Source organism: Schistocerca piceifrons, chromosome 1 (assembly GCF_021461385.2).
Source record: "Schistocerca piceifrons isolate TAMUIC-IGC-003096 chromosome 1, iqSchPice1.1, whole genome shotgun sequence".
Lineage (NCBI taxonomy): Eukaryota > Metazoa > Arthropoda > Insecta > Orthoptera > Acrididae > Schistocerca > Schistocerca piceifrons.
In genome coordinates this window covers 456,421,686-456,440,789 of record NC_060138.1, presented here as the reverse complement: position 1 = coordinate 456,440,789, position 19,104 = coordinate 456,421,686, and the positions used below count along the sequence as shown (strand labels likewise).

Below are 19,104 nucleotides of genomic sequence, written 5' to 3'. Positions count from 1 at the left end.
TTTAAGGCGCTGGTTTAAGGCACCAGTCTCTCTGTAGGCGCGGTTTCGAATCCCGTAGCTGCCGGGGGTTTTGATGTGATCGCGTTAACCTGCCGCTTTTCCTTCAAGTGTAACCTCCTTGAGCTCACATATGTTTGATACATGGAGCATTCTAGCTCCGCCTGACAGTTACAGCTACGATACTTTAGTGGTTAAGGAAAGCGCAGGTTCGAAACCTGGTCACGGCACGAAAACGTCTCTTGACGCTGTCTCCTTAACTGCGACAGCTACAGACAAGTGGCGTCGCTACCGTACGGCGGGCACGGCTTTTTCTTGCTGTGGATGGCCTAAAGAGACGCTTCCAGTGGGAGAGCAGTGGAAATACATGGCACGGCGATTGCCAAGATACTTCCATTTCGAAGTGATCTTTGTAGTACAAACGAAACGTTTTGCCGCTGCTGATCCAACGGTAACGTGGCCGAGCGGTCTAAGGCGCTGGTTTTAGGCACCAGTCTCTCCGGAGGCGTGGGTTCGAATCCCACCGTTGCCACTTTTTACGTCTCATTTTTGTGCCGTTGCGGTGTGTCCTCGTGGGGTAGGACGCAGCTCTTGTGACGCGCGTGTTGTGTAGGTAGCGTGGCCGAGCGGTCTAAGGCGCTGGTTTCAGGCACCATTCTCTTCGGAGGCGTGGGTTCCAATCCCACAGCTGCCGAACGTGTAATGTTTCCTGTGTCGAAGGCAGATGCACTCATTGCCCGCAAAGGAAACAGCACAACAAGGCGTGAGCGTCTGCTTGGTGAATTGTCGTAGAACAGTGCGTGGTGCAACGACAGGATTTGTAGGCACCTTTTGCTCTCATCATTGCTGGCGTTCGTCTCCACGAAATGCGTCCGGAGCACGCCGTTCTATAACGCGAGAGAGTGGATTTTTTACAGTTGTCGTCAGTTAACCGTGGGCGGCTGCTGCGTTCGCTGGAAAGAGCACTGCCGTCGTTGTCCGGTGTGGTCTAGTGGCTAGGATACCTGGCTCTCACCCAGGAGGCCCGGGTTCGATTCCCGGTACCGGAATTGCGCGTTTTTGTTGCTCCTCCTATGCGACTTGTCTCGACTTTGCTCGACTGACGCTACGCTGACGCGTGCAGAAAGCTACGTTAAGTATGACTCGCGGCAACACCTGACGGCGAGAGAGATGCGGCGTCTATCCACTTGTTATCGAGCCACATACCGGTACCTGTAGTCAAGAGGCTTGGAGGACTGCAAGACATTGCCACGGAGGTGAATGCAGCTAACCACTGTAGTTAGAGTCCTGACAGCGCAGGCACGTTCATTTGCTCGTATACATGTGATGGAGACCGTGTCTGACACTGCTGTGGCGTACACCTTGGCCTAGGCTTTGCTGGGTATCGCCACTTGCATTGCAGCCAGCTGCCTTCGCGGGCGCCTCCGTGGCCATGGCCGTGATCGTCTAGTGGTTAGGACATTGCGTTGTGGCCGCAATAACCCAGGTTCGAATCCTGGTCACGGCAATTTTGAAAGTTTTGCCTTGCTGCCGTTGCAATGGCGAGTACTCGAAATGACAGTACTCTCTTGATTTTTTCACTCGTGTTCCGCAGGCCGCAGTTAGCACTACCACTTCATCCCCAACACGTAATGTCGCCTCCCAGAGCGCAGACGTCCGCTGCTCTCTGTAGTCGAAAAGGGCAGTCGTTTGAAGTGCGATGGATGAGCAGCCAGTCCCAGCAGAACAGGAAGCTGTGGCGTGCACTGTTTCTACAAATGCTAGGAACACTGGCGCACCAAGCAGCGCATGTAGCGTGGCCGAGCGCTTTAAGGCGCTGGTTTAAGGCACCAGTCTCTCTGTAGGCGCGGTTTCGAATCCCGTAGCTGCCGGGGGTTTTGATGTGATCGCGTTAACCTGCCGCTTTTCCTTCAAGTGTAACCTCCTTGAGCTCACATATGTTTGATACATGGAGCATTCTAGCTCCGCCTGACAGTTACAGCTACGATACTTTAGTGGTTAAGGAAAGCGCAGGTTCGAAACCTGGTCACGGCACGAAAACGTCTCTTGACGCTGTCTCCTTAACTGCGACAGCTACAGACAAGTGGCGTCGCTACCGTACGGCGGGCACGGCTTTTTCTTGCTGTGGATGGCCTAAAGAGACGCTTCCAGTGGGAGAGCAGTGGAAATACATGGCACGGCGATTGCCAAGATACTTCCATTTCGAAGTGATCTTTGTAGTACAAACGAAACGTTTTGCCGCTGCTGATCCAACGGTAACGTGGCCGAGCGGTCTAAGGCGCTGGTTTTAGGCACCAGTCTCTCCGGAGGCGTGGGTTCGAATCCCACCGTTGCCACTTTTTACGTCTCATTTTTGTGCCGTTGCGGTGTGTCCTCGTGGGGTAGGACGCAGCTCTTGTGACGCGCGTGTTGTGTAGGTAGCGTGGCCGAGCGGTCTAAGGCGCTGGTTTCAGGCACCATTCTCTTCGGAGGCGTGGGTTCCAATCCCACAGCTGCCGAACGTGTAATGTTTCCTGTGTCGAAGGCAGATGCACTCATTGCCCGCAAAGGAAACAGCACAACAAGGCGTGAGCGTCTGCTTGGTGAATTGTCGTAGAACAGTGCGTGGTGCAACGACAGGATTTGTAGGCACCTTTTGCTCTCATCATTGCTGGCGTTCGTCTCCACGAAATGCGTCCGGAGCACGCCGTTCTATAACGCGAGAGAGTGGATTTTTTACAGTTGTCGTCAGTTAACCGTGGGCGGCTGCTGCGTTCGCTGGAAAGAGCACTGCCGTCGTTGTCCGGTGTGGTCTAGTGGCTAGGATACCTGGCTCTCACCCAGGAGGCCCGGGTTCGATTCCCGGTACCGGAATTGCGCGTTTTTGTTGCTCCTCCTATGCGACTTGTCTCGACTTTGCTCGACTGACGCTACGCTGACGCGTGCAGAAAGCTACGTTAAGTATGACTCGCGGCAACACCTGACGGCGAGAGAGATGCGGCGTCTATCCACTTGTTATCGAGCCACATACCGGTACCTGTAGTCAAGAGGCTTGGAGGACTGCAAGACATTGCCACGGAGGTGAATGCAGCTAACCACTGTAGTTAGAGTCCTGACAGCGCAGGCACGTTCATTTGCTCGTATACATGTGATGGAGACCGTGTCTGACACTGCTGTGGCGTACACCTTGGCCTAGGCTTTGCTGGGTATCGCCACTTGCATTGCAGCCAGCTGCCTTCGCGGGCGCCTCCGTGGCCATGGCCGTGATCGTCTAGTGGTTAGGACATTGCGTTGTGGCCGCAATAACCCAGGTTCGAATCCTGGTCACGGCAATTTTGAAAGTTTTGCCTTGCTGCCGTTGCAATGGCGAGTACTCGAAATGACAGTACTCTCTTGATTTTTTCACTCGTGTTCCGCAGGCCGCAGTTAGCACTACCACTTCATCCCCAACACGTAATGTCGCCTCCCAGAGCGCAGACGTCCGCTGCTCTCTGTAGTCGAAAAGGGCAGTCGTTTGAAGTGCGATGGATGAGCAGCCAGTCCCAGCAGAACAGGAAGCTGTGGCGTGCACTGTTTCTACAAATGCTAGGAACACTGGCGCACCAAGCAGCGCATGTAGCGTGGCCGAGCGCTTTAAGGCGCTGGTTTAAGGCACCAGTCTCTCTGTAGGCGCGGTTTCGAATCCCGTAGCTGCCGGGGGTTTTGATGTGATCGCGTTAACCTGCCGCTTTTCCTTCAAGTGTAACCTCCTTGAGCTCACATATGTTTGATACATGGAGCATTCTAGCTCCGCCTGACAGTTACAGCTACGATACTTTAGTGGTTAAGGAAAGCGCAGGTTCGAAACCTGGTCACGGCACGAAAACGTCTCTTGACGCTGTCTCCTTAACTGCGACAGCTACAGACAAGTGGCGTCGCTACCGTACGGCGGGCACGGCTAACTGCGACAGCTACAGACAAGTGGCGTCGCTACCGTACGGCGGGCACGGCTTTTTCTTGCTGTGGATGGCCTAAAGAGACGCTTCAGTGGGAGAGCAGTGGAAATACATGGCACGGCGATTGCCAAGATACTTCCATTTCGAAGTGATCTTTGTAGTACAAACGAAACGTTTTGCCGCTGCTGATCCAACGGTAACGTGGCCGAGCGGTCTAAGGCGCTGGTTTTAGGCACCAGTCTCTCCGGAGGCGTGGGTTCGAATCCCACCGTTGCCACTTTTTACGTCTCATTTTTGTGCCGTTGCGGTGTGTCCTCGTGGGGGTAGGACGCAGCTCTTGTGACGCGCGTGTTGTGTAGGTAGCGTGGCCGAGCGGTCTAAGGCGCTGGTTTCAGGCACCATTCTCTTCGGAGGCGTGGGTTCCAATCCCACAGCTGCCGAACGTGTAATGTTTCCTGTGTCGAAGGCAGATGCACTCATTGCCCGCAAAGGAAACAGCACAACAAGGCGTGAGCGTCTGCTTGGTGAATTGTCGTAGAACAGTGCGTGGTGCAACGACAGGATTTGTAGGCACCTTTTGCTCTCATCATTGCTGGCGTTCGTCTCCACGAAATGCGTCCGGAGCACGCCGTTCTATAACGCGAGAGAGTGGATTTTTTACAGTTGTCGTCAGTTAACCGTGGGCGGCTGCTGCGTTCGCTGGAAAGAGCACTGCCGTCGTTGTCCGGTGTGGTCTAGTGGCTAGGATACCTGGCTCTCACCCAGGAGGCCCGGGTTCGATTCCCGGTACCGGAATTGCGCGTTTTTGTTGCTCCTCCTATGCGACTTGTCTCGACTTTGCTCGACTGACGCTACGCTGACGCGTGCAGAAAGCTACGTTAAGTATGACTCGCGGCAACACCTGACGGCGAGAGAGATGCGGCGTCTATCCACTTGTTATCGAGCCACATACCGGTACCTGTAGTCAAGAGGCTTGGAGGACTGCAAGACATTGCCACGGAGGTGAATGCAGCTAACCACTGTAGTTAGAGTCCTGACAGCGCAGGCACGTTCATTTGCTCGTATACATGTGATGGAGACCGTGTCTGACACTGCTGTGGCGTACACCTTGGCCTAGGCTTTGCTGGGTATCGCCACTTGCATTGCAGCCAGCCTGCCTTCGCGGGCGCCTCCGTGGCCATGGCCGTGATCGTCTAGTGGTTAGGACATTGCGTTGTGGCCGCAATAACCCAGGTTCGAATCCTGGTCACGGCAATTTTGAAAGTTTTGCCTTGCTGCCGTTGCAATGGCGAGTACTCGAAATGACAGTACTCTCTTGATTTTTTCACTCGTGTTCCGCAGGCCGCAGTTAGCACTACCACTTCATCCCCAACACGTAATGTCGCCTCCCAGAGCGCAGACGTCGCTGCTCTCTGTAGTCGAAAAGGGCAGTCGTTTGAAGTGCGATGGATGAGCAGCCAGTCGCAGCAGAACAGGAAGCTGTGGCGTGCACTGTTTCTACAAATGCTAGGAACACTGGCGCACCAAGCAGCGCATGTAGCGTGGCCGAGCGCTTTAAGGCGCTGGTTTAAGGCACCAGTCTCTCTGTAGGCGCGGTTTCGAATCCCGTAGCTGCCGGGGGTTTTGATGTGATCGAGTTTAACCTGCCGCTTTTTCCTTCAAGTGTAACCTCCTTGAGCTCACATATGTTTGATACATGGAGCATTCTAGCTCCGCCTGACAGTTACAGCTACGATACTTTAGTGGTTAAGGAAAGCGCAGGTTCGAAACCTGGGTCACGAGCCACGAAAACGTCTCTTGACGCTGTCTCCTTAACTGCGACAGCTACAGACAAGTGGCGTCGCTACCGTACGGCGGGGCACGGCTTTTTCTTGCTGTGGATGGCCTAAAGAGACGCTTCCAGTGGGAGAGGCAGTGGAAATACATGGCACGGCGATTGCCAAGATACTTCCATTTCGAAGTGATCTTTGTAGTACAAACGAAACGTTTTGCCGCTGCTGATCCAACGGTAACGTGGCCGAGCGGTCTAAGGCGCTGGTTGTTAGGCACCAGTCTCTCGGAGGCGTGGGTTCGAATCCCACCGTTGCCACTTTTTACGTCTCATTTTTGTGCCGTTGCGGTGTGTCCTCGTGGGGTAGGACGCAGCTCTTGTGACGCGCGTGTTGTGTAGGTAGCGTGGCCGAGCGGTCTAAGGCGCTGGTTTCAGGCACCATTCTCTTCGGAGGCGTGGGTTCCAATCCCACAGCTGCCGAACGATGTAATGTTTCCTGTGTCGAAGGCAGATGCACTCATTGCCCGCAAAGGAAACAGCACAACAAGGCGTGAGCGTCTGCTTGGTGAATTGTCGTAGAACAGTGCGTGGTGCAACGACAGGATTTGTAGGCACCTTTTGCTCTCATCATTGCTGGCGTTCGTCTCCACGAAATGCGTCCGGAGCACGCCGTTCTATAACGCGAGAGAGTGGATTTTTTACAGTTGTCGTCAGTTAACCGTGGGCGGCTGCTGCGTTCGCTGGAAAGAGCACTGCCGTCGTTGTCCGGTGTGGTCTAGTGGCTAGGATACCTGGCTCTCACCCAGGAGGCCCGGGTTCGATTCCCGGTACCGGAATTGCGCGTTTTTTGTTGCTCCTCCTATGCGACTTGTCTCGACTTGCTCGACTGACGCTACGCTGACGCGTGCAGAAAGCTACGTTAAGTATGACTCGCGCAACACCTGACGGCGAGAGAGATGCGGCGTCTATCCACTTGTTATCGGAGCCACATACCGGTACCTGTAGTCAAGAGGCTTGGAGGACTGCAAGACATTGCCACGGAGGTGAATGCAGCTAACCACTGTAGTTAGAGTCCTGACAGCGCAGGCACGTTCATTTGCTCGTATACATGTGATGGAGACCGTGTCTGACACTGCTGTGGCGTACACCTTGGCCTAGGCTTTGCTGGGTATCGCCACTTGCATTGCAGCCAGCTGCCTTCGCGGGCGCCTCCGTGGCCATGGCCGTGATCGTCTAGTGGTTAGGACATTGCGTTGTGGCCACGCAATAACCCACGTTCGAATCCTGGTCACGGCAATTTTGAAAGTTTTGCCTTGCTGCCGTTGCAATGGCGAGTACTCGAAATGACAGTACTCTCTTGATTTTTTCACTCGTGTTCCGCAGGCCGCAGTTAGCACTACCACTTCATCCCCAACACGTAATGTCGCCTCCCAGAGCGCAGACGTCGCTGCTCTCTGTAGTCGAAAAGGGCAGTCGTTTTGAAGTGCGATGGATGAGCAGCAGTCCCAGCAGAACAGGAAGCTGTGGCGTGCACTGTTTCTACAAATGCTAGGAACACTGGCGCACCAAGCAGCGCATTGTAGCGTGGCCGAGCGCTTTAAGGCGCTGGTTTAAGGCACCAGTCTCTCTGTAGGCGCGGTTTCGAATCCCGTAGCTGCCGGGGGTTTTGATGTGATCGCGTTAACCTGCCGCTTTTCCTTCAAGTGTAACCTCCTTGAGCTCACATATGTTTGATACATGGAGCATTCTAGCTCCGCCTGACAGTTACAGCTACGATACTTTAGTGGTTAAGGAAAGCGCAGGTTCGAAACCTGGTCACGGCACGAAAACGTCTCTTGACGCTGTCTCCTTAACTGCGACAGCTACAGACAAGTGGCGTCGCTACCGTACGGCGGGCACGGCTTTTTCTTGCTGTGGATGGCCTAAAGAGACGCTTCCAGTGGGAGAGCAGTGGAAATACATGGCACGGCGATTGCCAAGATACTTCCATTTCGAAGTGATCTTTGTAGTACAAACGAAACTGTTTTGCCGCTGCTGATCCAACGGTAACGTGGCCGAGCGGTCTAAGGCGCTGGTTTTAGGCACCAGTCTCTCCGGAGGCGTGGGTTCGAATCCCACCGTTGCCACTTTTTACGTCTCATTTTTGTGCCGTTTGCGGTGTGTCCTCGTGGGGTAGGACGCAGCTCTTGTGACGCGCGTGTTGTGTAGGTAGCGTGGCCGAGCGGTCTAAGGCGCTGGTTTCAGGCACCATTCTCTTCGGAGGCGTGGGTTCCAATCCCACAGCTGCCGAACGTGTAATGTTTCCTGTGTCGAAGGCAGATGCACTCATTGCCCGCAAAGGAAACAGCACAACAAGGCGTGAGCGTCTGCTGGTGAATTGTCGTAGAACAGTGCGTGGTGCAACGACAGGATTTGTAGGCACCTTTTGCTCTCATCATTGCTTGGCGTTCGTCTCCACGAAATGCGTCCGGAGCACGCCGGTTCTATAACGCGAGAGAGTGGATTTTTTACAGTTGTCGTCAGTTAACCGTGGGCGGCTGCTGCGTTCGCTGGAAAGAGCACTGCCGTCGTTGTCCGGTGTGGTCTAGTGGCTAGGATACCTGGCTCTCACCCAGGAGGCCCGGGTTCGATTCCCGGTACCGGAATTGCGCGTTTTTGTTGCTCCTCCTATGCGACTTGTCTCGACTTTGCTCGACTGGTACGCTGACGCTGACGCGTAGCTACGTTAAGAGACAGCTACGTAAGACCGGCAACACCTGACGGCCGAGAGAGATGCGGCGTCTATCCACTTGTTATCGAGCCACATACCGGTACCTGTAGTCAAGAGGCTTGGAGGACTGCAAGACATTGCCACGGAGGTGAATGCAGCTAACACTGTAGTTAGAGTCCTGACAGCGCAGGCACGTTCATTTGCTCGTATACATGTGATGGAGACCGTGTCTGACACTGCTGTGGCGTACACCTTGGCCTAGGCTTTGCTGGGTATCGCCACTTGCATTGCAGCCAGCTGCCTTCGCGGGCGCCTCCGTGGCCATGGCCGTGATCGTCTAGTGGTTAGGACATTGCGTTGTGGCCGCAATAACCCAGGTTCGAATCCTGGTCACGGCAATTTTGAAAGTTTTGCCTTGCTGCCGTTGCAATGGCGAGTACTCGAAATGACAGTACTCTCTTGATTTTTTCACTCGTGTTCCGCAGGCCGCAGTTAGCACTACCACTTCATCCCCAACACGTAATGTCGCCTCCCAGAGCGCAGACGTCCGCTGCTCTCTGTAGTCGAAAAGGGCAGTCGTTTGAAGTGCGATGGATGAGCAGCCAGTCCCAGCAGAACAGGAAGCTGTGGCGTGCACTGTTTCTACAAATGCTAGGAACACTGGCGCACCAAGCACGCGCATGTAGCGTGGCCGAGCGCTTTAAGGCGCTGGTTTAAGGCACCAGTCTCTCTGTAGGCGCGGTTTCGAATCCCGTAGCTGCCGGGGGTTTTTGATGTGATCGCGTTAACCTGCCGCTTTTCCTTCAAGTGTAACCTCCTTGAGCTCACATATGTTTGATACATGGAGGCATTCTAGCTCGCCTGACAGTTACAGCTACGATACTTTAGTGGTTAAGGAAAGCGCAGGTTCGAAACCTGGTCACGGCACGAAAACGTCTCTTGACGCTGTCTCCTTAACTGCGACAGCTACAGACAAGTGGCGTCGCTACCGTACGGCGGGCACGGCTTTTTCTTGCTGTGGATGGCCTAAAGAGACGCTTCCAGTGGGAGAGCAGTGGAAATACATGGCACGGCGATTGCCAAGATACTTCCATTTCGAAGTGATCTTTGTAGTACAAACGAAACGTTTTGCCGCTGCTGATCCAACGGTAACGTGGCCGAGCGGTCTAAGGCGCTGGTTTTAGGCACCAGTCTCTCCGGAGGCGTGGGTTCGAATCCCACCGTTGCCACTTTTTACGTCTCATTTTTGTGCCGTTGCGGTGTGTCCTCGTGGGGTAGGACGCAGCTCTTGTGACGCGCGTGTTGTGTAGGTAGCGTGGCCGAGCGGTCTAAGGCGCTGGTTTCAGGCACCATTCTCTTCGGAGGCGTGGGTTCCAATCCACAGCTGCCGAACGTGTAATGTTTCCTGTGTCGAAGGCAGATGCACTCATTGCCCGCAAAGGAAACAGCACAACAAGGCGTGAGCGTCTGCTTGGTGAATTGTCGTAGAACAGTGCGTGGTGCAACGACAGGATTTGTAGGCACCTTTTGCTCTCATCATTGCTGGCGTTCGTCTCCACGAAATGCGTCCGGAGCACGCCGTTCTATAACGCGAGAGAGTGGATTTTTTACAGTTGTCGTCAGTTAACCGTGGGCGGCTGCTGCGTTCGCTGGAAAGAGCACTGCCGTCGTTGTCCGGTGTGGTCTAGTGGCTAGGATACCTGGCTCTCACCCAGGAGGCCCGGGTTCGATTCCCGGTACCGGAATTGCGCGTTTTTGTTGCTCCTCCTATGCGACTTGTCTCGACTTTGCTCGACTGACGCTACGCTGACGCGTGCAGAAGAAGCTACGTTAAGTATGACTCGCGGCAACACCTGACGGCGAGAGAGATGCGGCGTCTATCCACTTGTTATCGAGCCACATACCGGTACCTGTAGTCAAGAGGCTTGGAGGACTGCAAGACATTGCCACGGAGGTGAATGCAGCTAACCACTGTAGTTAGAGTCCTGACAGCGCAGGCACGTTCATTTGCTCGTATACATGTGATGGAGACCGTGTCTGACACTTAGGCTTTGCTGGGTATCGCCACTTGCATTGCAGCCAGCTGCCTCCGCGGGCGCCTCCGTGGCCATGGCCGTGATCGTCTAGTGGTTAGGACATTGCGTTGTGGCCGCAATAACCCAGGTTCGAATCCTGGTCACGGCAATTTTGAAAGTTTTGCCTTGCTGCCGTTGCAATGGCGAGTACTCGAAATGACAGTACTCTCTTGATTTTTTCACTCGTGTTCCGCAGGCCGCAGTTAGCACTACCACTTCATCCCCAACACGTAATGTCGCCTCCCAGAGCGCAGACGTCCGCTGCTCTCTGTAGTCGAAAAGGGCAGTCGTTTGAAGTGCGATGGATGAGCAGCCAGTCCCAGCAGAACAGGAAGCTGTGGCGTGCACTGTTTCTACAAATGCTAGGAACACTGGCGCACCAAGCAGCGCATGTAGCGTGGCCGAGCGCTTTAAGGCGCTGGTTTAAGGCACCAGTCTCTCTGTAGGCGCGGTTTCGAATCCCGTAGCTGCCGGGGGTTTTGATGTGATCGCGTTAACCTGCCGCTTTTCCTTCAAGTGTAACCTCCTTGAGCTCACATATGTTTGATACATGGAGCATTCTAGCTCCGCCTGACAGTTACAGCTACGATACTTTAGTGGTTAAGGAAAGCGCAGGTTCGAAACCTGGTCACGGCACGAAAACGTCTCTTGACGCTGTCTCCTTAACTGCGACAGCTACAGACAAGTGGCGTCGCTACCGTACGGCGGGCACGGCTTTTTCTTGCTGTGGATGGCCTAAAGAGACGCTTCCAGTGGGAGAGCAGTGGAAATACATGGCACGGCGATTGCCAAGATACTTCCATTTCGAAGTGATCTTTGTAGTACAAACGAAACGTTTTGCCGCTGCTGATCCAACGGTAACGTGGCCGAGCGGTCTAAGGCGCTGGTTTTAGGCACCAGTCTCTCCGGAGGCGTGGGTTCGAATCCCACCGTTGCCACTTTTTACGTCTCATTTTTGTGCCGTTGCGGTGTGTCCTCGTGGGGTAGGACGCAGCTCTTGTGACGCGCGTGTTGTGTAGGTAGCGTGGCCGAGCGGTCTAAGGCGCTGGTTTCAGGCACCATTCTCTTCGGAGGCGTGGGTTCCAATCCCACAGCTGCCGAACGTGTAATGTTTCCTGTGTCGAAGGCAGATGCACTCATTGCCCGCAAAGGAAACAGCACAACAAGGCGTGAGCGTCTGCTTGGTGAATTGTCGTAGAACAGTGCGTGGTGCAACGACAGGATTTGTAGGCACCTTTTGCTCTCATCATTGCTGGCGTTCGTCTCCACGAAATGCGTCCGGAGCACGCCGTTCTATAACGCGAGAGAGTGGATTTTTTACAGTTGTCGTCAGTTAACCGTGGGCGGCTGCTGCGTTCGCTGGAAAGAGCACTGCCGTCGTTGTCCGGTGTGGTCTAGTGGCTAGGATACCTGGCTCTCACCCAGGAGGCCCGGGTTCGATTCCCGGTACCGGAATTGCGCGTTTTTGTTGCTCCTCCTATGCGACTTGTCTCGACTTTGCTCGACTGACGCTACGCTGACGCGTGCAGAAAGCTACGTTAAGTATGACTCGCGGCAACACCTGACGGCGAGAGAGATGCGGCGTCTATCCACTTGTTATCGAGCCACATACCGGTACCTGTAGTCAAGAGGCTTGGAGGACTGCAAGACATTGCCACGGAGGTGAATGCAGCTAACCACTGTAGTTAGAGTCCTGACAGCGCAGGCACGTTCATTTGCTCGTATACATGTGATGGAGACCGTGTCTGACACTGCTGTGGCGTACACCTTGGCCTAGGCTTTGCTGGGTATCGCCACTTGCATTGCAGCCAGCTGCCTCCGCGGGCGCCTCCGTGGCCATGGCCGTGATCGTCTAGTGGTTAGGACATTGCGTTGTGGCCGCAATAACCCAGGTTCGAATCCTGGTCACGGCAATTTTGAAAGTTTTGCCTTGCTGCCGTTGCAATGGCGAGTACTCGAAATGACAGTACTCTCTTGATTTTTTCACTCGTGTTCCGCAGGCCGCAGTTAGCACTACCACTTCATCCCCAACACGTAATGTCGCCTCCCAGAGCGCAGACGTCCGCTGCTCTCTGTAGTCGAAAAGGGCAGTCGTTTGAAGTGCGATGGATGAGCAGCCAGTCCCAGCAGAACAGGAAGCTGTGGCGTGCACTGTTTCTACAAATGCTAGGAACACTGGCGCACCAAGCAGCGCATGTAGCGTGGCCGAGCGCTTTAAGGCGCTGGTTTAAGGCACCAGTCTCTCTGTAGGCGCGGTTTCGAATCCCGTAGCTGCCGGGGGTTTTGATGTGATCGCGTTAACCTGCCGCTTTTCCTTCAAGTGTAACCTCCTTGAGCTCACATATGTTTGATACATGGAGCATTCTAGCTCCGCCTGACAGTTACAGCTACGATACTTTAGTGGTTAAGGAAAGCGCAGGTTCGAAACCTGGTCACGGCACGAAAACGTCTCTTGACGCTGTCTCCTTAACTGCGACAGCTACAGACAAGTGGCGTCGCTACCGTACGGCGGGCACGGCTTTTTCTTGCTGTGGATGGCCTAAAGAGACGCTTCCAGTGGGAGAGCAGTGGAAATACATGGCACGGCGATTGCCAAGATACTTCCATTTCGAAGTGATCTTTGTAGTACAAACGAAACGTTTTGCCGCTGCTGATCCAACGGTAACGTGGCCGAGCGGTCTAAGGCGCTGGTTTTAGGCACCAGTCTCTCCGGAGGCGTGGGTTCGAATCCCACCGTTGCCACTTTTTACGTCTCATTTTTGTGCCGTTGCGGTGTGTCCTCGTGGGGTAGGACGCAGCTCTTGTGACGCGCGTGTTGTGTAGGTAGCGTGGCCGAGCGGTCTAAGGCGCTGGTTTCAGGCACCATTCTCTTCGGAGGCGTGGGTTCCAATCCCACAGCTGCCGAACGTGTAATGTTTCCTGTGTCGAAGGCAGATGCACTCATTGCCCGCAAAGGAAACAGCACAACAAGGCGTGAGCGTCTGCTTGGTGAATTGTCGTAGAACAGTGCGTGGTGCAACGACAGGATTTGTAGGCACCTTTTGCTCTCATCATTGCTGGCGTTCGTCTCCACGAAATGCGTCCGGAGCACGCCGTTCTATAACGCGAGAGAGTGGATTTTTTACAGTTGTCGTCAGTTAACCGTGGGCGGCTGCTGCGTTCGCTGGAAAGAGCACTGCCGTCGTTGTCCGGTGTGGTCTAGTGGCTAGGATACCTGGCTCTCACCCAGGAGGCCCGGGTTCGATTCCCGGTACCGGAATTGCGCGTTTTTGTTGCTCCTCCTATGCGACTTGTCTCGACTTTGCTCGACTGACGCTACGCTGGCGCGTGCAGAAAGCTACGTTAAGTATGACTCGCGGCAACACCTGACGGCGAGAGAGATGCGGCGTCTATCCACTTGTTATCGAGCCACATACCGGTACCTGTAGTCAAGAGGCTTGGAGGACTGCAAGACATTGCCACGGAGGTGAATGCAGCTGACCACTGTAGTTAGAGTCCTGACAGCGCAGGCACGTTCATTTGCTCGTATACATGTGATGGAGACCGTGTCTGACACTGCTGTGGCGTACACCTTGGCCTAGGCTTTGCTGGGTATCGCCACTTGCATTGCAGCCAGCTGCCTTCGCGGGCGCCTCCGTGGCCATGGCCGTGATCGTCTAGTGGTTAGGACATTGCGTTGTGGCCGCAATAACCCAGGTTCGAATCCTGGTCACGGCAATTTTGAAAGTTTTGCCTTGCTGCCGTTGCAATGGCGAGTACTCGAAATGACAGTACTCTCTTGATTTTTTCACTCGTGTTCCGCAGGCCGCAGTTAGCACTACCACTTCATCCCCAACACGTAATGTCGCCTCCCAGAGCGCAGACGTCCGCTGCTCTCTGTAGTCGAAAAGGGCAGTCGTTTGAAGTGCGATGGATGAGCAGCCAGTCCCAGCAGAACAGGAAGCTGTGGCGTGCACTGTTTCTACAAATGCTAGGAACACTGGCGCACCAAGCAGCGCATGTAGCGTGGCCGAGCGCTTTAAGGCGCTGGTTTAAGGCACCAGTCTCTCTGTAGGCGCGGTTTCGAATCCCGTAGCTGCCGGGGGTTTTGATGTGATCGCGTTAACCTGCCGCTTTTCCTTCAAGTGTAACCTCCTTGAGCTCACATATGTTTGATACATGGAGCATTCTAGCTCCGCCTGACAGTTACAGCTACGATACTTTAGTGGTTAAGGAAAGCGCAGGTTCGAAACCTGGTCACGGCACGAAAACGTCTCTTGACGCTGTCTCCTTAACTGCGACAGCTACAGACAAGTGGCGTCGCTACCGTACGGCGGGCACGGCTTTTTCTTGCTGTGGATGGCCTAAAGAGACGCTTCCAGTGGGAGAGCAGTGGAAATACATGGCACGGCGATTGCCAAGATACTTCCATTTCGAAGTGATCTTTGTAGTACAAACGAAACGTTTTGCCGCTGCTGATCCAACGGTAACGTGGCCGAGCGGTCTAAGGCGCTGGTTTTAGGCACCAGTCTCTTCGGAGTCGTGGGCCCGAACACATCGCGCGCTCGCTCCGGCGTGTCGGGCGGTGTTTACGGGTGCTTCGTGGCGGCGGCGGCGGTTGCTTCGCGGCGCGGTTTTTCATCTGTGCTGTACTTTTTAGTGAAGTGAGTACTATGGATCACGGTGATTCCGAGGATCGTCAGAATAACATTCAGTGCGCCTTTGATCGATCGGTAATTCGGCCGTCCGCTTTCGAAATTCATAAGTGGCTTCGCGAGGATTTGAATTTAACGGACAGTGACGTTCTTGGTTTACAATTGGATTCCTTTTTGAACTCTTTGTTTTTGAAGTTGCCAACTCCCGAAATGTGTGACACTCTTGTATCGGCCAATGACGGTGTGCGACAATTTAAGCACTTTGATGGCAGAATTAGTAATGTTGTGTTGTCTAATGCTGGTTTCGGTATACGGACAGTGCGTGTTTTCAATCTCCCGTTTGAAATGAGGAACGAAACGATTTCGAGTGCTTTGACGCCTTATGGGACTGTTTTGTCGGTGTCAAAGGAAAAATGGTCGGCTGCTTATCTTTTTCAAGTGGATAACGGTATCCGTAGTGTGAAAATGATAGTGAAGAAACATATTCCTTCTTTTGTTTATATTAAAGGACAACGCGCTTTCATAACGTACAGCGGTCAGCCCCAGACGTGTTCTTTTTGTAATAGTACTGGTCATTTCCGGCAGGACTGTCCTGCGCGTAGGCGGCCGGTACAGCTGCCACGTGGCAGTAGTCAGGACGAGATGACGTGGGCAGCAGTCGCCATTGGTTCCACCCCCCGTGACGCGCGACGCGCTGAGGAAACCGCCGTACCGGCGGACGCTACTGAAATGGACACCTCACCCTCTTTGCCAATACATAGCGTTGTGTCGGAAGTGACTGTTAGTTCTCTTTCGGAAAATGTGACTGCGTCGCAGGACGTTTCCGTTAGCACGCAACACACAGTGTCAGCACTCATTCCAGAACGCGTGCCATTCACAGAATCTAGCCTCGTCAATGACGCTGCGTTCCGTACGGCTTCATTGTCTGCTCTGGCTGTTGAGACGCCATCAGTATTAGAATCCGCTACCTCAGTAAACTCTGTGGCAGTCTCGGAATCGGTCGCGGAAGATGTGACGCTGTCAGGATCAGAACCCGCCCCTGTGTTCCCCACGCGTGCTGCGTCCGCGAGTGTGGCTACTTCCGACCATGCTACTGGCCACCGCTACGAGAGTTTTTCGTTTCCAGAGGCCCCCAAATCGCGACGCGAGCGGAATACTGCCGGCACTAGCAACCCTCAACGTTTGCGCTGTGCCAGTACTTCTGGTCGATTGGAATCAGGTTTCTTTTCCGGACGGGTCCGCAGCCCGTCGCCGGTCCGTCGGGCCGTCGTGCCGTCCCAGTCCCAACCGACACAGCAAGGTTCGCAGCGGACCCCGCAGAGTGTTGAAGTTGCGTCCCGGCCGGCGTTGACGTCGGGCCGTGGCCAGCAACGACACATTTCTCGCAGTCAGCCGGCAAAGAAAACCACCCCTGCCGACAGTAAGCGTGACGTGGCTGTTCGCCGGCTTAAAGATATTTTGCGCACGCAGGGTTCCGAAACGGACGTTGACTTGGCCATGGACGCTGTGCCGTCTGCTCAAATGCCTGTCAAACGCAAATCTGGCGACCCACACCCTCGGCGCAATCATACGTCTGTGCGTGACTCTGGGTCGACACCTTCCTTAGCTTCCTCCCACACGGTGGTGTCCGGATCTACAGCAGACGCGCCAATGGAGTTTGCGGGCGTGCCCAAGCCCCCTCCTCCCCGTGACCAGCTGGATTGGTCGGCGGATGTGGAGGAAACGGATGACGGGACTTCAACCCGTGCATAACCTATCTATTCTGCGGCACACATTTTAACTGGTGATGCAGGTTTTCCTGTTGTCTGTTCGTTTCTTTTGTGTTTTTTTATCTCCGTATGGCGTCTGATCCACGTCAGTGGAATGTTGTTACTGTCAATGTAAACAAAATGCGTAGTCAGTACAAGGTGTCCGCCCTGCACGCCTTTTTACGTGCCAATAATTGTCATATAGCATTTCTACAAGAGGTTACGCGTGACGCCTTGTCGTTTTTTGCTACTTTTACAGATTTTATTGTTATTGATAACGTCGTGTCATTGGAAGGAACAGGCACGGTGATTTTAGTCCGTTCTGGTCATGACGTGCAAGGTATTGACTGTTTGCCGGATGGTCGTGCTATTGCGTGTACTGTTCATGGTTTTGTTTTTGTTAATGTTTATGCCCCTTCTGGTAGCACGCCTGCAAGGAATCGATTTTATTCTCAGGACTTCTGTTATTTTCTTCACCGCAATCGGGACAACTTAGTTGTTGGGGGAGATTTTAATGCTGTTATAGACGACAGAGACCAGGAGCCTAGACCCAATAGGTGTCCGGGACTTTCTGCTCTAGTTGATGGCCTCCGGCTCCGAGATACGTGGCGTGTGCTCCACCCTCACACAACGGAGTTTACCTATTTTTATCCCACGGGCCATAGTCGTCTTGACAGGATTTATGTGTCGTCCCCGCTTGTGACTAATGTTTTAGAGGCAGAAGTTCATCCAGTTCTTTTTTCTGATCACTGTGGTTATGTATGTCGACTCATTTTATCTCTTCCCCGTATTCCTCGTCGGAAGCCGTTGTGGAAGTTTAATTGCAGCCTTTTAAGTGATGTATATTTTAATCGAAAATTTACCGTCATGTGGCAAAGCGTCTTGCAGACCAAGCCTGCAGCACGCAGCACTCTTGAGTGGTGGGTGAAGGTTGCTAAGCCGGCTATAAGGGCATTTTTAATAAATTTTAGCCGCGAAGCTGCACATTGGCGTCGTGAGACAGTGCGTTTTTATCAGAGTTGTCTGCGTGATCTCGCCCAGCGAGTTACAGCCCAGCCCGAACTTCTTCCTACTCTCAAGCAGTTTAAGGCCAAACTGTTCCACGAACTGAGGCAGAAATGTGACGGCCCGGTTATTCGAAGTCAGCCGGTAGGTGTCGTGGACGGGGAGGCCTTATCTGTGTACCATCTAAATAGAGAGAGAAGGAGGCGCGCGAAGTTACGCATTGATACTTGGATCACACGTGACGGTACAAAAACCTCTGACGTGGGCCAAATTGAACGGGAAATTTCTGAGCACTTTGCGTCTCTTTTCAACGATGTCGCTGTGATTCCTGGCGCGATGCGGTGGCTATTGCAACAGACGCCAAATGTTTTGAGCCGCACCGATAGGGCTCATCTTAACGCACCCTTTACTCTTGAGGAATTAAGGGAGGCTGTTCACGGCAGTCCGCGGGGGAAATCTCCCGGTGTAGATGGGATACCGGTAGAATTTTATCTCAAGTTTTTTAATGTTCTGAGCGATACTCTACTTGCAGTTGCCAATGACATTCAAAACGGCATTGCTATACCGGCAGACTTTGAAGAGGGCTGTATTGCCCTCGTTCCGAAAACCACAGCTGTGCCGAGCATTGACAATGTCCGACCTATAACCTTGTTAAATTCGGATTACAAAATTGTGGCACGGTGTGTCGCAATTAGGATGAAGCAAGTTCTGCCGAAAGTCCTCAGTGAAAATCAGACGTGCGCGGTAAGAGATCGAAATATCTTCGATGCTATTTTGGCATATAGAGACTGTATAGGATATGTCAAAAGCGCCAGGGTGCGGACTGCTGGGATTTTATTGGTAGATTTTAAAAATGCATTTGATCGAATAAGTCATTTTTATTTACAGAAAGTCATGACCAGAATGGGTTTCGGGCTGAAGTTTACACGGCTGATTCAAAATTTTTTGCGCAATGCCACGTCACGCGTTAGCATTAATGGCCATCTCAGTGATACGATACAAATAAGGCGTTCTGTGCGTCAAGGCTGCCCTCTATCGATGGGTCTGTATGCCTTAGCTTTAGACCCTCTCCTTCGTTCCATTTGCCATGAATGTCGGGGCATCAGAGTGGGTGACGAGCACCTAATCTGCAAAGCCTATGCTGATGATTTGGGGGTGTTTATTGAACAGCCGGGTGACATCGATAGGCTGTACAGTGCTCTGAAACAGTTTGAGGCAGCGACTGGGGCGGTCGTAAGTACTAATAAGAC

The 19,104-nt window shown here is 53.4% G+C and overlaps 23 non-coding genes across 23 annotated transcripts; all 23 read left to right on the top strand.

The window, feature by feature from the left end:
- Positions 1-447: 447 nt before the first annotated feature.
- Trnal-uag lies at positions 448-529 on the top strand. Its single transcript has one exon. It is a non-coding gene; the product is annotated as a tRNA-Leu (tRNA).
- Positions 530-974: 445 nt separating this feature from the next.
- Trnae-cuc lies at positions 975-1,046 on the top strand. Its single transcript has one exon. It is a non-coding gene; the product is annotated as a tRNA-Glu (tRNA).
- A 386-nt stretch (positions 1,047-1,432) lies between these two features.
- Positions 1,433-1,504, top strand: Trnah-gug. The gene has a single exon. It is a non-coding gene; the product is annotated as a tRNA-His (tRNA).
- Positions 1,505-2,251: 747 nt separating this feature from the next.
- Positions 2,252-2,333, top strand: Trnal-uag. The gene has a single exon. It is a non-coding gene; the product is annotated as a tRNA-Leu (tRNA).
- A 445-nt stretch (positions 2,334-2,778) lies between these two features.
- On the top strand, positions 2,779-2,850 carry Trnae-cuc. The gene has a single exon. It is a non-coding gene; the product is annotated as a tRNA-Glu (tRNA).
- Positions 2,851-3,236: 386 nt separating this feature from the next.
- On the top strand, positions 3,237-3,308 carry Trnah-gug. Its single transcript has one exon. It is a non-coding gene; the product is annotated as a tRNA-His (tRNA).
- A 798-nt stretch (positions 3,309-4,106) lies between these two features.
- On the top strand, positions 4,107-4,188 carry Trnal-uag. The gene has a single exon. It is a non-coding gene; the product is annotated as a tRNA-Leu (tRNA).
- A 446-nt stretch (positions 4,189-4,634) lies between these two features.
- Trnae-cuc lies at positions 4,635-4,706 on the top strand. Its single transcript has one exon. It is a non-coding gene; the product is annotated as a tRNA-Glu (tRNA).
- Positions 4,707-5,093: 387 nt separating this feature from the next.
- On the top strand, positions 5,094-5,165 carry Trnah-gug. Its single transcript has one exon. It is a non-coding gene; the product is annotated as a tRNA-His (tRNA).
- Positions 5,166-5,918: 753 nt separating this feature from the next.
- Trnal-uag lies at positions 5,919-6,000 on the top strand. The gene has a single exon. It is a non-coding gene; the product is annotated as a tRNA-Leu (tRNA).
- Positions 6,001-6,446: 446 nt separating this feature from the next.
- On the top strand, positions 6,447-6,518 carry Trnae-cuc. The gene has a single exon. It is a non-coding gene; the product is annotated as a tRNA-Glu (tRNA).
- Positions 6,519-7,726: 1,208 nt separating this feature from the next.
- On the top strand, positions 7,727-7,808 carry Trnal-uag. The gene has a single exon. It is a non-coding gene; the product is annotated as a tRNA-Leu (tRNA).
- Positions 7,809-8,255: 447 nt separating this feature from the next.
- Positions 8,256-8,327, top strand: Trnae-cuc. The gene has a single exon. It is a non-coding gene; the product is annotated as a tRNA-Glu (tRNA).
- Positions 8,328-8,718: 391 nt separating this feature from the next.
- On the top strand, positions 8,719-8,790 carry Trnah-gug. Its single transcript has one exon. It is a non-coding gene; the product is annotated as a tRNA-His (tRNA).
- Positions 8,791-9,539: 749 nt separating this feature from the next.
- On the top strand, positions 9,540-9,621 carry Trnal-uag. Its single transcript has one exon. It is a non-coding gene; the product is annotated as a tRNA-Leu (tRNA).
- A 444-nt stretch (positions 9,622-10,065) lies between these two features.
- On the top strand, positions 10,066-10,137 carry Trnae-cuc. Its single transcript has one exon. It is a non-coding gene; the product is annotated as a tRNA-Glu (tRNA).
- A 367-nt stretch (positions 10,138-10,504) lies between these two features.
- Positions 10,505-10,576, top strand: Trnah-gug. The gene has a single exon. It is a non-coding gene; the product is annotated as a tRNA-His (tRNA).
- A 747-nt stretch (positions 10,577-11,323) lies between these two features.
- On the top strand, positions 11,324-11,405 carry Trnal-uag. The gene has a single exon. It is a non-coding gene; the product is annotated as a tRNA-Leu (tRNA).
- Positions 11,406-11,850: 445 nt separating this feature from the next.
- On the top strand, positions 11,851-11,922 carry Trnae-cuc. Its single transcript has one exon. It is a non-coding gene; the product is annotated as a tRNA-Glu (tRNA).
- Positions 11,923-12,308: 386 nt separating this feature from the next.
- On the top strand, positions 12,309-12,380 carry Trnah-gug. Its single transcript has one exon. It is a non-coding gene; the product is annotated as a tRNA-His (tRNA).
- A 747-nt stretch (positions 12,381-13,127) lies between these two features.
- On the top strand, positions 13,128-13,209 carry Trnal-uag. The gene has a single exon. It is a non-coding gene; the product is annotated as a tRNA-Leu (tRNA).
- A 445-nt stretch (positions 13,210-13,654) lies between these two features.
- On the top strand, positions 13,655-13,726 carry Trnae-cuc. The gene has a single exon. It is a non-coding gene; the product is annotated as a tRNA-Glu (tRNA).
- A 386-nt stretch (positions 13,727-14,112) lies between these two features.
- Positions 14,113-14,184, top strand: Trnah-gug. The gene has a single exon. It is a non-coding gene; the product is annotated as a tRNA-His (tRNA).
- The last annotated feature ends 4,920 nt before the right edge of the window (positions 14,185-19,104 follow it).